This window comes from Zalophus californianus, chromosome X (assembly GCF_009762305.2).
Source record: "Zalophus californianus isolate mZalCal1 chromosome X, mZalCal1.pri.v2, whole genome shotgun sequence".
NCBI classification, from domain to species: Eukaryota; Metazoa; Chordata; class Mammalia; order Carnivora; family Otariidae; genus Zalophus; species Zalophus californianus.
In genome coordinates this window covers 128,281,120-128,295,153 of record NC_045612.1, presented here as the reverse complement: position 1 = coordinate 128,295,153, position 14,034 = coordinate 128,281,120, and positions in this window count along the sequence as shown.

The window sequence follows — 14,034 nt, the reverse complement described above, 5'->3', positions numbered from 1 at the left end:
TCCTGATTTTACACTGTTCATGGTATGTTAATTATAAATTATATAATATATGAAATAAATAACATAATACATATTTTTAATGTAAATTATATAAAAGTAAATATATAAAATATACATTATTTTTTATTTTTATTTTTAAAAGATTTCTATTTATTTCACAGAGAGAGAGACAACACAAGCAAGGGGAGTGGGAGAGGGAGAAGCAGGCTTCCCACTGAGCAAGGACCCTGATACAGGACTCGATCCCAGGACCCTGGGACCATGACCTGAGCTGAAGGTAGATGCTTAACCGACTGAGCCACCCAGGCGCCCCTACATTATATATTATTATGTTATACTCTTTTATTGCTATATTATATATATTATATTGTACAACAGAATATGATATAGTATATAATATCGTATATTATATATTACATATAAATAACTATATTATAATATATAGTATATTATGTATAATATAATATAATATATAATATAATATAATGTAACGTATCATATGTAATATATTTGTGTAATATAGTATATATAATATATATTATAAATAGATACAATACTATTATTAATGTATAATAATATATAATATAATGTATACAACTATTGTAAATGGTTGTATAACATATAATATATATAACACCATACAATATATCTAACAGTGTATATGATAATGCAACCATTTAATATTAATATAAATTAAAATATAAATATGATATATTATATATTACCATTTTATATGACTCTATGGTAATACAATGTATCATATTATATATCAATTATACACACATTATGTAATGTGTATTGTATATATAATGCATTTATATTATAATATATAAAGTATATAATTATGTTATATAAACAATACTTTATATCATCTCATCCCGGTTATGATTATCAGCATACAATCACGTACAATTATAATCTGTGATGACTATGTGATTACATTAACCATAAGTAGTCATAATTCCATATAATTATAATATACAAATAACATCTTTTTACATTACATTTTTATATACTATATATCATATGGTTTATAAATACATAGGTTTCGCTCATACCATATTTTACCATTATAAATCCATTTTGGCATGCACAGCGAAAGGGCTGTTTTCAGCTCTCAGAAAAACCATCCATTCCATGCTAAAACCTTCAGTTTCGGGGCATGCCAGCGGGCTGATAGCCTCCCTTATAAGGTTTTATGAGGCAGCTACAGAATTTCTATGGCAGAGATTAGATTCGTGGGCCCATGCGTGTTGTTTCAGTCCGCATTCTCCGGCAAGCTGCTGGTTTGGCTGAGAACATGCCCGAGTGTGTCCAGACCCAATGCACATTGAATGCTGTGTCTGGCCCTCATTCTGCGGGTGTAATGAGCTGTATCCCCAGCTGCCCGGCCTGGGAGCACACGGGGAAATTGGATCTTTGCCCATTTTCTGCAGCTTGGACTCCTTGGCCCCTCCTGACCTCCGCCAGGGAACAGGCAAGACTGGCCCTTTCTTGGAGGCTCTGCTGCCCAGGTTTTGTTCTCTCTGGGAAGTAGATGCTTGCCAGGAGGGGCCCCAAGGGGTCAGGGCAGATGCATGCCGGCACGCAAAGGAATGTGGATCATCACAGGGAGGTCCGGGAGGCCCCTCGGTGGGTTTTCAACACGTCCCAGGGGTAATACAAGCTTCCCTCTTTCAGAGACACCTGGTTCCGCTTTCCAAAGCCACGGTGAGGGTGAAACACAGAACAGGTTGGAGAAGCAGCATCCAACTGTTGTCTTCAAGCATCAGGCACAAGGGCCATCGATGGTCACCTCTGGGTCCTGGGGGAGGTGAATGGGGTGTGCTTGATGGTCTATAGCTCCCCTATGCTCTGGGTGCAGGTGAGCACATTAACCAGCTTGGTTCTAGCAAGTCAGCAATGGATCTTACAGGAGCTTGGAGTCCTCAGAGGCTGGGACTTCACTCCTGCACTGCTGAGGACTCACGTCCTCTCTGGAGCGGAAGGACGGGCCCCAGGGTGGGGATTCCAACATCGGAGCTGGACCCATGGCATCCTCAGAACGTTGCTGTGCCAAGCCCCATCTTGCTCTGAATTTGAGCCCAGCTATATTGTGTTCTTATTCTTTTGGGCCATTTGCCTTGCCCCCAGACACACGCAGAGCCCCGTAGGACAAATGCCCCATTCTTGCAGACCTAACAGGTGCTTCGCTTCCTTCGCTCTGATGGAGCCCCCGTTGGTGGGACAGTCTTTCCATCTAAGGCAGGGAAAACACTGATCTTTATTTCTATTTTTTTTAATTTTATTATGTTATGTTAGTCACCATACAATACATCATTAGTTTTCGATGTAGTGATCCACGATCCATTGTTTTCATTTAACACCCAGTGCTCCACGCAGCACGTGCCCTCCTTAATACCCATCACGGGGCTAACCCATCCCCCACACCCCTCCCCTCTAGAACCCTCAGTTTGTTTCTCAGAGTCCATCGTCTCTCATGGTTCATCTCCCCCTCTGATCCCCCCCCTTCATTTTTCCCTTCCTTCTCCTAATGTCCTCCCTGCTATTCCTTATGTTCCACAAATAAGTGAAACCATATGATAATTGACTTTCTCTGCTTGACTTGTCTCACTGAGCATCATCTCCTCCAGTCCCCTCCATGTGGATGTAAAAGTTGGGAATTCATCCTTTCTGACGGCTGAGTAATATTCCATTGTATATATGGACCACATCTTCTTTGCCCATTCGTCTGTTGAAGGGCATCTCGGCTCTTTCCACAGTTTGGCTATTGCGGACATTGCTGCCATGAACATTGGGGTGCATGTGGCCCTTCTTTTCACTACATCTGTGTCTTTGGGGTAAATACCCAGGAGGGCAATTGCTGGGTCATAGGGTAACTTTATTTTTAATTTTTTGAGGCACCTCCACACTGTTTTCCAAAGTGCTGTACCAACTTGCATTCCCACCAACAGTGTAAGATCTTTATTTCTAGGTATCACAAATGTCTTTTGCCATCAGCACACCCTGCACGGCACCAAAATGACACCCTGAAATCAACACGTTGTCACCCCATGCATTTGTGACCACAAGCTGCCTCCCGGTGGCTGGAGCACACAGCGGGGCACACGGTGGTTCCTGGTGTGGTTCTCTCATTTCGGGGCTGATTCAGGTCTGGTTGTGGCACGCGGGGGTCTCTGCGGAAACCTAAGGGAGAAAACGAGGTGGATGTGTGGGCTTATCAGCTGAGAGGAGTCACAGAGAAGAGTGAGGCTGATTGCTCGGTGCTCAAACACAGCATCCATCGGACGGATGCCAAGAGGAAGCCCATCAAAAACCTGGGGTGAGTTCCCGCCTGGGGCTGCTGCATTCCCCAGCTAAAACCCACCTTTGGCTTATTTCTAAAAATGTGTATCATTTGAGTAGGAGGATGTAGTCTTCCCAAGTTCTGATGTTTCGGGACATCAGACTGACTCTGTTTACACACAGATGCTGTTTCCGTGGAAATGCCCTCTATCGGGAAGGAGGTCAGAGCACAGTCCCTTTGGCATAAGGATTATTTGGGGCTGAAGGCAATCAAGAAGCAAATTCAGAGAGAGCTGTTTACCCTCCCTGGTGTGCCTTCTCAGAGGACACACACTTGCCTTTGTGAAGGGGTCTCCTCCTTTCTGACACCAGGAACAGGAGACAACCATCATCCCTGCAAACAGAAAATTAGCCCTGGGTTGGGTCTGCACAAACAAAGCTTACTAAAGTAACGCTTCTGAAATAAAGCCGGTCTCCGGTAAATCTGCCTTTTCTCAGTTTCGTACAGAACATAAGAGTGTAGAAGAAAGGTGTTTTTGTTTTTTTTCTCCCCCGCAATTGCTTTGTAGGGCTTGTAACTGAGTAAGGTGTCTGTCAGCTCACTGTCTTTCCACAAAATGCTTTCCTGCCCATGTATTTTTCGTTAAATGGGCACGTCCTTTTCTCTGTTTTCAGAGAACGGGAAAGCTATGTGAGATTTCTCAGCCCTCAAAGAACTCAATGGAGGTGAATGTCTTGTTTGCTTTGAAGCTTATCTTTTTCTCAAAGTGAACAGAAAATCATCCCAAACCACCGTTCATACCAGCACCTGGTATTGTTCAGGGCAGTCCTCTCCCTGATGTATTATCCAGATGGGATAAGACTCAGCAAACATAACAAAATCATCTTTGTCTGCTTCCCAGACCAAAACGACCTCTCTTTACTCCGAAGGCTCTGCGACAAAGTGTATTCCCTAGAAATGATTCCTTTTGGGGAATGTCAGTTGAGTAAAGGGACAAGCTACTGGGAACATAACAAACTCCTGCACGAGAATAAAACAATCCGTTTTTTGTTTGTTTGTAAATGAGTAGTTTACATGATTTAGTTCCTTTTTTAGAACAAATATACTTTCTATTAGTCTCCTGGGTGGCCAAAAACAAGAGCGATAGAGTCAGGGGTTTAAGCAACAGGAATACATCCTCCCCCAGCTCTGGAGACCAGAGTCTGAGATCCAGGCGGGGCAGGGCCGCTGAGATCCAGGCGGGGCAGGGCCGTGCTCCCTCCCCAGGCTCCAGGGGAGGGTCCTTCCTGCCTCTTCCAGCTTCTGGGGCTCCAGGCGTCCCTGGTCTCATGGCCATGTCCCTCCCATCTCTGGCTCCGTCCTCACGTGGCTTCTCCTCTGTGTGTGTGTCTCCTCTTCTGTCTCTTATGAGGACACCTGCTATTGGATTTAGGGCCACCGTCATCCAGGATAAGCTCATCCCAGATCCTTCACTTACCCACATCTGCAAAGACCCTGTTTCCAAATAAGGTCCCATTTCAGGTACCTGGGCTAGGACTTCAGGGGTGTGGTGGGTTTGAGGAAACAAGAAAGGTTCCCAGGACGTGTCTTGGAGATTCTCAGGTGTCCCTAAGAATTTCCGTGACCACATGTTGTTCGTGAAACGTGCATCCCTGTCCACTTATGGCCACTCCTCTGTCTTCTTTAGTCTTTTTCACATGATGCGTCTGGGGAGGGTCTTAGTTTCTCTGACAACAAAATGGTGGAGGCCCTCCCAGGGAGTTCACGACACGCGGATGGTCCATGTTTTTCGTGATTTATTTATAAACATTTGTGTTGTGTGGAGTTTGCTCAGCCTGCAGCGGATCCAGTGCTATTTTCTTGCGAGCTCAAAGTCTTTGTTTCCAGTGGACACAGTTGAGCACCTACTGTATGCACGGTGCACTCATTGCTTCCGGGACACCAGAAAATCCAGTTACACGTTTTCTCCCCATTTGAGGAAATTGCTGTGCAAAGAAGCTAAGCAGCTTTGTCACCCACGGGTCACCATGGCGCAGACTCTGGGTTTCCAAGGGAGCTCTCACCCCCTTTGAAGGATGAAGTCCCCTCATTTGGTCATGAAAGCGTGTGAAGACAGGGGTGGTCTGTGATGCTGGGGGTGTCTGTGTGTGTGTGTGTGTCTGTGCATCCACATCTATGTGTGTGCATACAGAGATGGATTCACACATGTGCCTGTGTGTGTAGGTCTGGTTGTGTCTATGTTCTATACAGAGGTGTGTGTGTGTCTATGTCCATGCATGCATCTGTGTGTTTCCGTGTATATGTATTTTTATGTGTCTGTGTGTCTGTGTGTGCATGCATCTGAGTGTGTGTTTCTCTGTGTGTGTGCATGCATCTATGTGTGTTTTAGGTGTCTGTGTGTCTGTGTGTGCATGCATCTGAGTGTGTTTATATGTGTGTCTGTGTATGTGTGCATCTGAGTGTGTGTTTATGGGTCTATGTGTGTGTGCCTGCATCTATGTGTTTATATCTTTGTGTGTCTGTGTGTATGTCTCTCTGTGTGTCCGTGCATGTCCCTGTGGGTCACCCGAGGCCACCCGCTCGGCTGGTTGTTATCTTCCCCACACCCCAAGCATCTGTGTTGCCCTCAGTGGCCGCCTCTCTGTGACCACAGTGGTCTGGGTGATGAAGCTTGACTTACGGGCAATGATGTATTGAATCCAGGCCTGTCAGCTCCATTTTCCCCTGTTTAGGGTCTTCATATTTCAAAAAGCATGATAACACACGTCACTAAAGTGGCTGAGATATGATAGAGATTATTTAGGACCATGTTCACAAAATAATCCTATCTTTCTGGAGAAAAAAAGACCCTATACACAGAGCCCAGCTGATGACGGGGAAGCCTGCAAAAACAGCCATCCGCTGCAGGAGGTAAAATAGCATCCCACTGCTCGAGGCAGGGAGAATTTATGAGTGTCATATAGCTGGCTGAGGGCCCCAAGCTTTGCATACTGTTTTATGGCACTGCAGGTATTCCCTTATCCCTAAAGAATTTATGGTTGCGAGCAGCCGCAAGATTGCCAAATGTCATAAACTGGAGATTGTGCCCACGTCAGAGAAGTTTTATTCTCTTGGCTGATGGACCCGAAATGAGTGCGTTGACATCCCGAGTTAAAATATGACCCACCCGTTGATCACATTCATCCGACCCAAAATTTGAGTTTATATTTTATGGGGAAAACTTACTCACTGAGTTCGATTCTTACCACATGTAGAAATAAAACCTGCAAACAGGTCTCTATAAAATGTATAGAATCCTAAACGCTGGAAGGAAAGGTTCTGTCCATCCATTGCTGTGATGGATGGTTTCTTTGGAGCCCATCACTTACTCAGTGATAGTTTTATTGTTAGTGATAATGACTCATTGGGCGGGTATTTTATTCTGTAGTTTTTGGTTCACTGTGGGTCGATGAGGGTATTAATATTGTCAAGGTTAATCAGTAGCTAGAAGCTGGCTGTTATATAACTAGCTCACTGAAAGTAGGATCTCTATGTCACAATGTTAGAATTGCATTGCTCCCCTGAATTTGATGAAGATAAAATTGTGTATATATTATATATATATACAATGTATATTATTATGTGTTATTATATATAGCATATATACAACATATGTATACATACAATATACAATAACGTATATATACAATGTATATATACAATTACTCTATGTATATAGTATATGATATGTATATTTTATTTAGTATGATATATACAATATATCATATATACATATTGTAGATATTATACATAGTATACATATATATCGTGTATATATCTAATATATATTATATATGTAATATGTGTGTATGTATTAGATATATATACACACATTACGGCTAACCTTTGAACAACATGGGTTTGAACCGTGCAGGTCCACTTATACAGATTTTTTTCTATAAATATACTACAGTACTGTAAATACATTTTGTCTTCCTTATGATTTTTTTAATGACATTTTCTTTTCTGTACTTTTCTATACTTTATGGTAAGAATAGAGTGTATAATATATAGGAGATACAAAACAGGTGTTTATTATTTATGTTATGGGCAAGGCTTCTGGTAAACTATCAGCAGTTAAGTTTTGGGGGAGTCAAAAGTTGGGTGTGCATTTTCAACTATGCAGGTTGTTGGTACCCCTTACCCCCACGTTGTTCAAGGGCTAACTGTATATGTATATATATGTTATATATATAAATTATGTATATATAACCCACACAGAGACATAATCACACATATACACACACATACTATATGTATGTGTACATGGTATACACATATGCTATATATAATATATAGCATATATTTGTGTGTATACATATATACATATAAATACATACACATATACACATATGTACCATATATGTACACACATATATAGTATATATGGTATATGGTATAAATTATATATATTACCCACAAATACACATAATCACACACATATACTAACACATAGTATATATGTGTGCATATATGGTATACACATATCACATATACATATGTACACATATACTGCATATATGTGTGTATACATATATGTGTATACATGTATATTTGCGTTTTGGTATATTTATATGTGCATGTACATATGCATATGCATGCATATATAAACCACATGTGCAATACGTGTATGTTGTATGTAACATATTTCAAAACTTATCAGTCATGGGATATACCACTGTCAGTTTATTTTTTAAATATATGGAAATAAAAAAATAAAAAAAGTATAGATATATTTTATATTTTACTCATTAACGATGATCTTATCCTACTATAGTTGAAAGTAAAATAATCATTATGATCAACACTATAATCATTAATTTATTGCTAATACAGGTAATAACTGATCTAATAATAGTGTTGATATTGTAATACTATTAAAATCAATAGCGTCTTAACACTTTTCTCTTTTTCTGTATTTATTTGTTTATTTATTTATTTATGTAGGCTTCATGCCCAATATGGGGCTTGACCTTACAACCCTGAGATCAAGTGTTGCATACTCCACTAACCAAGCCAGTCAGGTGCCCTTTATTTATTTATTTATTTGTTTGTTTGTTTGTTTATCACAACAAGTTCACTCCTTAATCCCCATTCCCTGTTTCCTGCGTCCCCCTACCCACCTGCCCTCTGGTGACCGTCACTTTGTTCTCCATGGTTAGGAGTCTGTTTCTTGGCTTCTCTCTCTCTCTTTCCCTTTGCTCATCTGCCTTGTGTCTTAAATTCCACATGTGAGTGAGATCATATGATAATTGTCTTTCTCTGACTTATTTCACTCAGCATAACACCCTCCAGTTCCATCCACGTCATTGCAAATGGCAAGATCTCATTCCTTTTGATGGCTGCATAATATTCCATTGTGTATATATACCACATCTCCTTTATCCGTTCATCTGTCGATGGACATCTTGGCTCTTTCCACAGTTTGGCTATTGTGGACATTGCTGCTATAAACACTGGGGTGCAGGTGCCCCTTCGGAACCTTACATTTGTATCTTTGGGGTAAATACCCAGTGGTATGATTGCTGGATTGTAGGGTAGCTCTATTGTGATAGCATCTCATTATTAATACTACATGTAAAAATACAAAGTGTGCATGCAGACAGCAGGGGTCAGGAGAGGTGGGCTGCCAGCAGGCATCCACCCTGCCTGAGTTACTCAAGTAATAAGTTTGCCAACTTTGTGCCAACCTCCACCCTCCCCGAGGGTCCACAGGAAAAACTGAGGGCTATTCAGCTCTCTGCATCCTCTGCTGGAGCATCAGCCTCAGCACCTTTGAGCTGACGTGTAACCAGGGGTCCACTGGGTGTGGCCCAGACCTCATGAAAACGCCCTCTGGTGTGTGTGGGATTGGGGTGTGTGTGTGCCGAGCTCAGACCAGGTGGGATCTTTGATGGGATCCCTGGGGAGATGTGGTGATGTGCGTGGAGAGACTCGGTGGGTAGGAGCCTGGTGCACCTGTCACCCAACCGCTCTCTCCTCCCTCAATTTCAGACCATGGGACCTGGGGCCTCTGGGTTGATACACATGGAGGGGACAGCGAGGAAGTGTCTTGTACTTGGAGACGTTAGATCAGTAGTCACTGAGTAAAGCAGACAAGTCTTTATGGTGTGGGTGGGCCTCACCCAACCACTTGAACGTCTTAAGAGGAAAGGCTTGTCTCACGGGATGAAGAGGGACCTGGGCCAGCAGATGGCCTTGGGAGTCAGACAGCAGTATCTGCCAGAGTTTCTCGAAGGGCCTGGGGTCCCATTTGGCTCAATAACCAGCATGAACAGAGGCTGAGAGCGTGGCACGGGGTTTGGCATTTGGAAGCCTCTTTGTGAGCAAGGAGGTCATTTCGACAAAGTGATAATAAGGCTGGAGAAGATGTGAGCTGTGGAATCTGGGGACCCGTGGAGGAATTGGGGTCATGGAGGCTCCTTCCTGAGGGTGTCTGAAGCTCCCCTCCATCCTCGTGCTGCTCGGTGGGTCACGGCTGCCCTGGGGCACTCAGTATATACAGAGATGCAAGCAGGTGGCAGGGATGCGTCAGCTCCTGGCTTCCAGCCTGTGTGGGAGGACTGGGGAGTTGTGTGCTTTATTCCATTTCCTGTGGGCTGAAGGGGACAGCGCATCACCACAGGGTGCACGGGGGCTGGTGACACAGTGAATCCTGGTGGCTGCAGGTGGGTCTCCCCCCAAACCGCATGACAGCAAGGACAGCGAGCTCCCGAGGTTCACGCCCAGGGTGCACGGCGCTGTGGGGTGTATGCACAATGCATCCCTCTCTGTCCCCGGTTCCAGACGCCCGTCTGAGGGCAGAGGCAAGCAGGCATGTGCAGCCGATGTCTTCGTGCCCCGTGTTCTGATGTGACTCTGCCCCTTGGGCATGGGGACAATTTCCCAGAAGGTCCATGTGGTTGAGCCCATTGGACCTTCCAATGGTGGTTGAGCCATCCACCATTGCTGGTGGATGGGGAGGGACAGTGCTTGGTTCATTTGTCGTCCTGTGACCCTGTTTGCCCCTGCTCAGATGGGGCATTGTTGTGGGTCCGCAGCTTGGTCTCTGGTGGGCGGTTTTGAGGTCCTGGCGGGCGGGGAGATGGTGCGAGTCTGTGAGACAGATGGAATGCACCTGTGCAGCAAAAGTGTGCGTGTCCCCAAGCTGATTAGCTCGTGCTCACCTGGAAGAGACAAGGCACAGGGAGGGGAGATCCCAGAACTGTCTTCAAGCCCCTTGGCCTAGAGGCGGGCATTGAGCATCCCCTGGGAAGCAGGAAACCTGTGTGCAGTGATGTGTAAGCCAAGTGACAGAGATTTCATGGTGGGATGGGATGGGTTCCATGGAGCTTCTCCAGCTGCTCCGATGGACCGTCAGGGCTCACAATGGAGAAACTGAAGACTGCGAGGGCCAGCGCCTGTGGCGTCCAGCCCACCATCCTCAGGCTTGTCGCTCTGCTGCTTCTGTCTGAAGCCTTCTGGTGGGAGCCCCCGTGGGACACACCTGTGTCTGAGAGTCCCCGAGAAACACATCGGGGATGCTGTCTGCATATCGGGGATGCCGTGTGCACATCGGGGATGCTGTGCGCACATCGGGAATGCCGTGTGCACGTTGGGGATGCTGTCTGCACATCGGGGATGCTGTCCACAGGCTGCACCTGGGGAAAGTCCAGACGTGCAGCGTGCCCGCCCCCCTTGTGGGTGACTAGGACGACCCCCACACCCGGAGCCACCCCACGCAGCTGGAGACTCTGCCCGTCCAAGGATGAATGCTGGCTGCAAGTGCCCTGCACAAAACGCACACCTGCGTTTTTCTTTTCTTTTTGTTTCCGGTCGTGGTGGCGCACTCAGAGCTGAGGAGCAGGGATGGTTTCAGATGACCAGCACCTTGTCCGTGAGGCACACGGGCTGGGAGAGGGGACGGACAAGGAGCTTGCTGTGGCCTTGCCATGGGCGGCTCCGCTCCTGAGCTTCTGGGACTACAGATGACGGGTGTGTGGGGTGCTGAGGCTGGGGAGCCACCGGGTATGCCCTGTGTACTGTCATGACTCGAGCTCCTGCTGCTAGCAGAGAACTCTTCCCTTCTTAGAACACTGCATTTCTGCTTGTCTCCTCCTCTTCCTCCTCTCGCACTCCATGGGCTCTGGCTCGCCTGTCCTTCTGCTCTTTGGTGGCTTTGGCCGGAGGCCGGCAAGCTGAACGGAGGGTCCGGAAGACAGTGTCCTGGAGCTAACAGCCGTGCGGGGTAGCACTTTGGGAATACGAGGCCAGCTTGCCCGTCCCGCACTAGGAAAATCCTGAGCTTGCTCCACAAGTCAGAAAGCCCCCAGAGGGACGAGTGAGCCCCAGCTGCCTACAGTGCAACCCCCTCATGAATCATGGCGACATCCTAACACCTACACACTCAGTCTCAGGTCCTGAGGCTGTGGGACCCAAACCCCTGATCAGAGGCGTGTAGGTTCCAGCCACAGCCCTGAGCACGGGGGCCGCGGAGAGGGGCTGGGGGCTGAGCTCAGTCCCCCACGGCGGCTGGCCAGTGATTTAATCAGTCCTGCCTAGGATGTGAAGCCTCCATGAAATCCCTGAATCGTGGGGTTTGCTGCTGGGGAAGCTGAGCAGAGCCGGTACAAGGAGGGAGGTCCACGTGGTTTAACCTGTGGGATGGGGCACTCCCTCCAACTCCATGGGGTCTGCACTGAAACCAAGGGTAGGACACTGACCTGGTGTCCAGACAGCTTGGAAATGGGTTCGTGTTGGAAGAGCCTCGGCTACATTGAGAGCAAGATGATAGACAAATAGACAAAATGCAGAGGGGTGCTTTATTTTCACCTCCCAACCCCGCTTCCTGCCACCCCACCTCCCACACGGGCCATGGGCACCATCCTCTGCTTTGGGGGAACCTCTGAGAACACGGCGCCCCGTAACCCCGGTGCTCACGGTGAAGCGTGCAAGCAAGGTGCCTCTAAGAATCACAGCCCCCAAGTTAGCGATCGCACTGGAACTTTCTGCCGTTGCTGCGTCTGGACGGAATGGAGCCCTGGATGCAGGAACGCACAATCGTGCACCATCTCCATGAGACGCAGCTTCCCGTCCTACGGAACGTGAATTTCAGTCCAGCCAATGCATCAGGAAAAGGATGAAGGCTGGCGCGTGGTCGGACTGTGACGACGATGAGGAGGGCGACACGTCCTTTGAAGGAGAGAGCTCCCGAATCATCCCGCAGGTGAAGTTATGCTCATTCTGGGAAAACTACAATTATTTCACGTGCATGGACCCATTTGGCTTTGTTCTCCAGCTGCGTATCCTTAGCGCCCTTGGAACCATCATGCCATTGATGAACAGGCCTCCCAAGCTCTTCGTTGGGCAGTAAAATCCAGGTAGACTATTTTATTCCAATGAAATGTGCTACAAAGGACCCTCGGATATGTCTATTGACCCCACCTTCCAGAGGAGAATAATTGCAAAGAAAGGAAAAAGGAAAAAGAAATTTTGCTCGTGAAGACTTTGGCTCACGTATCACAAATGCTTAACCTATGGGGAGACATGGATGGACCCCATCGAAGGGACCGTTGTTGTAAATCAAATGATTCTGTCTTATTTATTTTTAAAGATTTTATTTATTTATTTGACAGGGAGAAAGAGAGCACAAGCAGGGGGTACGGCAGGGAGAGGGAAAGGGAGAAGCAGGCTTTCTGCTGAGCAGGGAGCCGGACGCAGGACTCGATCCCAAGACCCTGAGAAGGTGATCTGAACTGAAGGCAGACGCTAGCATCTGCGTTCTCTTTCAGATGGAAATTCTTCACAGAACTTGCTTTTTCTTCTTTCCAGACGCATCCGTGAATATGCTTATTTCAAGAAGCAATTGAAATAGTCTTTGGGGGACTTGTTCAAGACGTGTCCAGAAAGCTCAAAAAAGAAGAAAAAGTCTAATATCTTGAAAAATTACCAAAAAAGAGACACATATTGTTTTGAATTATTTGCAAACATTATATATACACATATATATATTTCTTTACAAATTGCATGGTGTTTTTGATACAAAGACAAATGTAAAGCTCTAATAATGGATGAATTCAGTATATTAAATATCACCATGTTAAATGCAACTACAGAAAAACAGGGAAATGATTTTACGTATGTATTATTTGTTTCAGAGGTACAGATCTGTGATTCAACAGTCTTACACAATTCACAGCGCTCACCATAGCACATTTCTTGATTGGATCATTTGTTCGTTGGGTGTTGAGTTTATTAAGTTCTTTATAGATTTTGGATACTAGCCCTTTATCTGATATGTCATTTGCAAATATCTTCTCCCATTCTGTCGGTTGTCTTTTGGTTTTGTTGACTGTTTCCTTTTCTGTGCAAAAGCTTTTTATCTTGATGAAGTCCCAATAGTTCAGAAGACATGAACAGACATTTTTCCAAAGAAGACATCCAAATGGCCAACAGACCCATGAAAAAGTGCTCAACATCGCTCGGCATCAGGGAAATCCACATCAAAACCTCAGTGAGATACCACCTCACACCGGTCACAATGGCTAAAATTAACAAGTCAGGGAACGACAGATGTTGGCGGGGATGTGGAGAAAGGGGAACCCTCCTACACTGTTGGTGGGAATGCAAGCTGGTGCGGCCACCCTGGAAAACAGTATGGAGGTTCCTCAAACAGTTGAAATTAGAGCTACCATTCGGTCCAGCAATTGTACTACTGGGTATTTACCCCA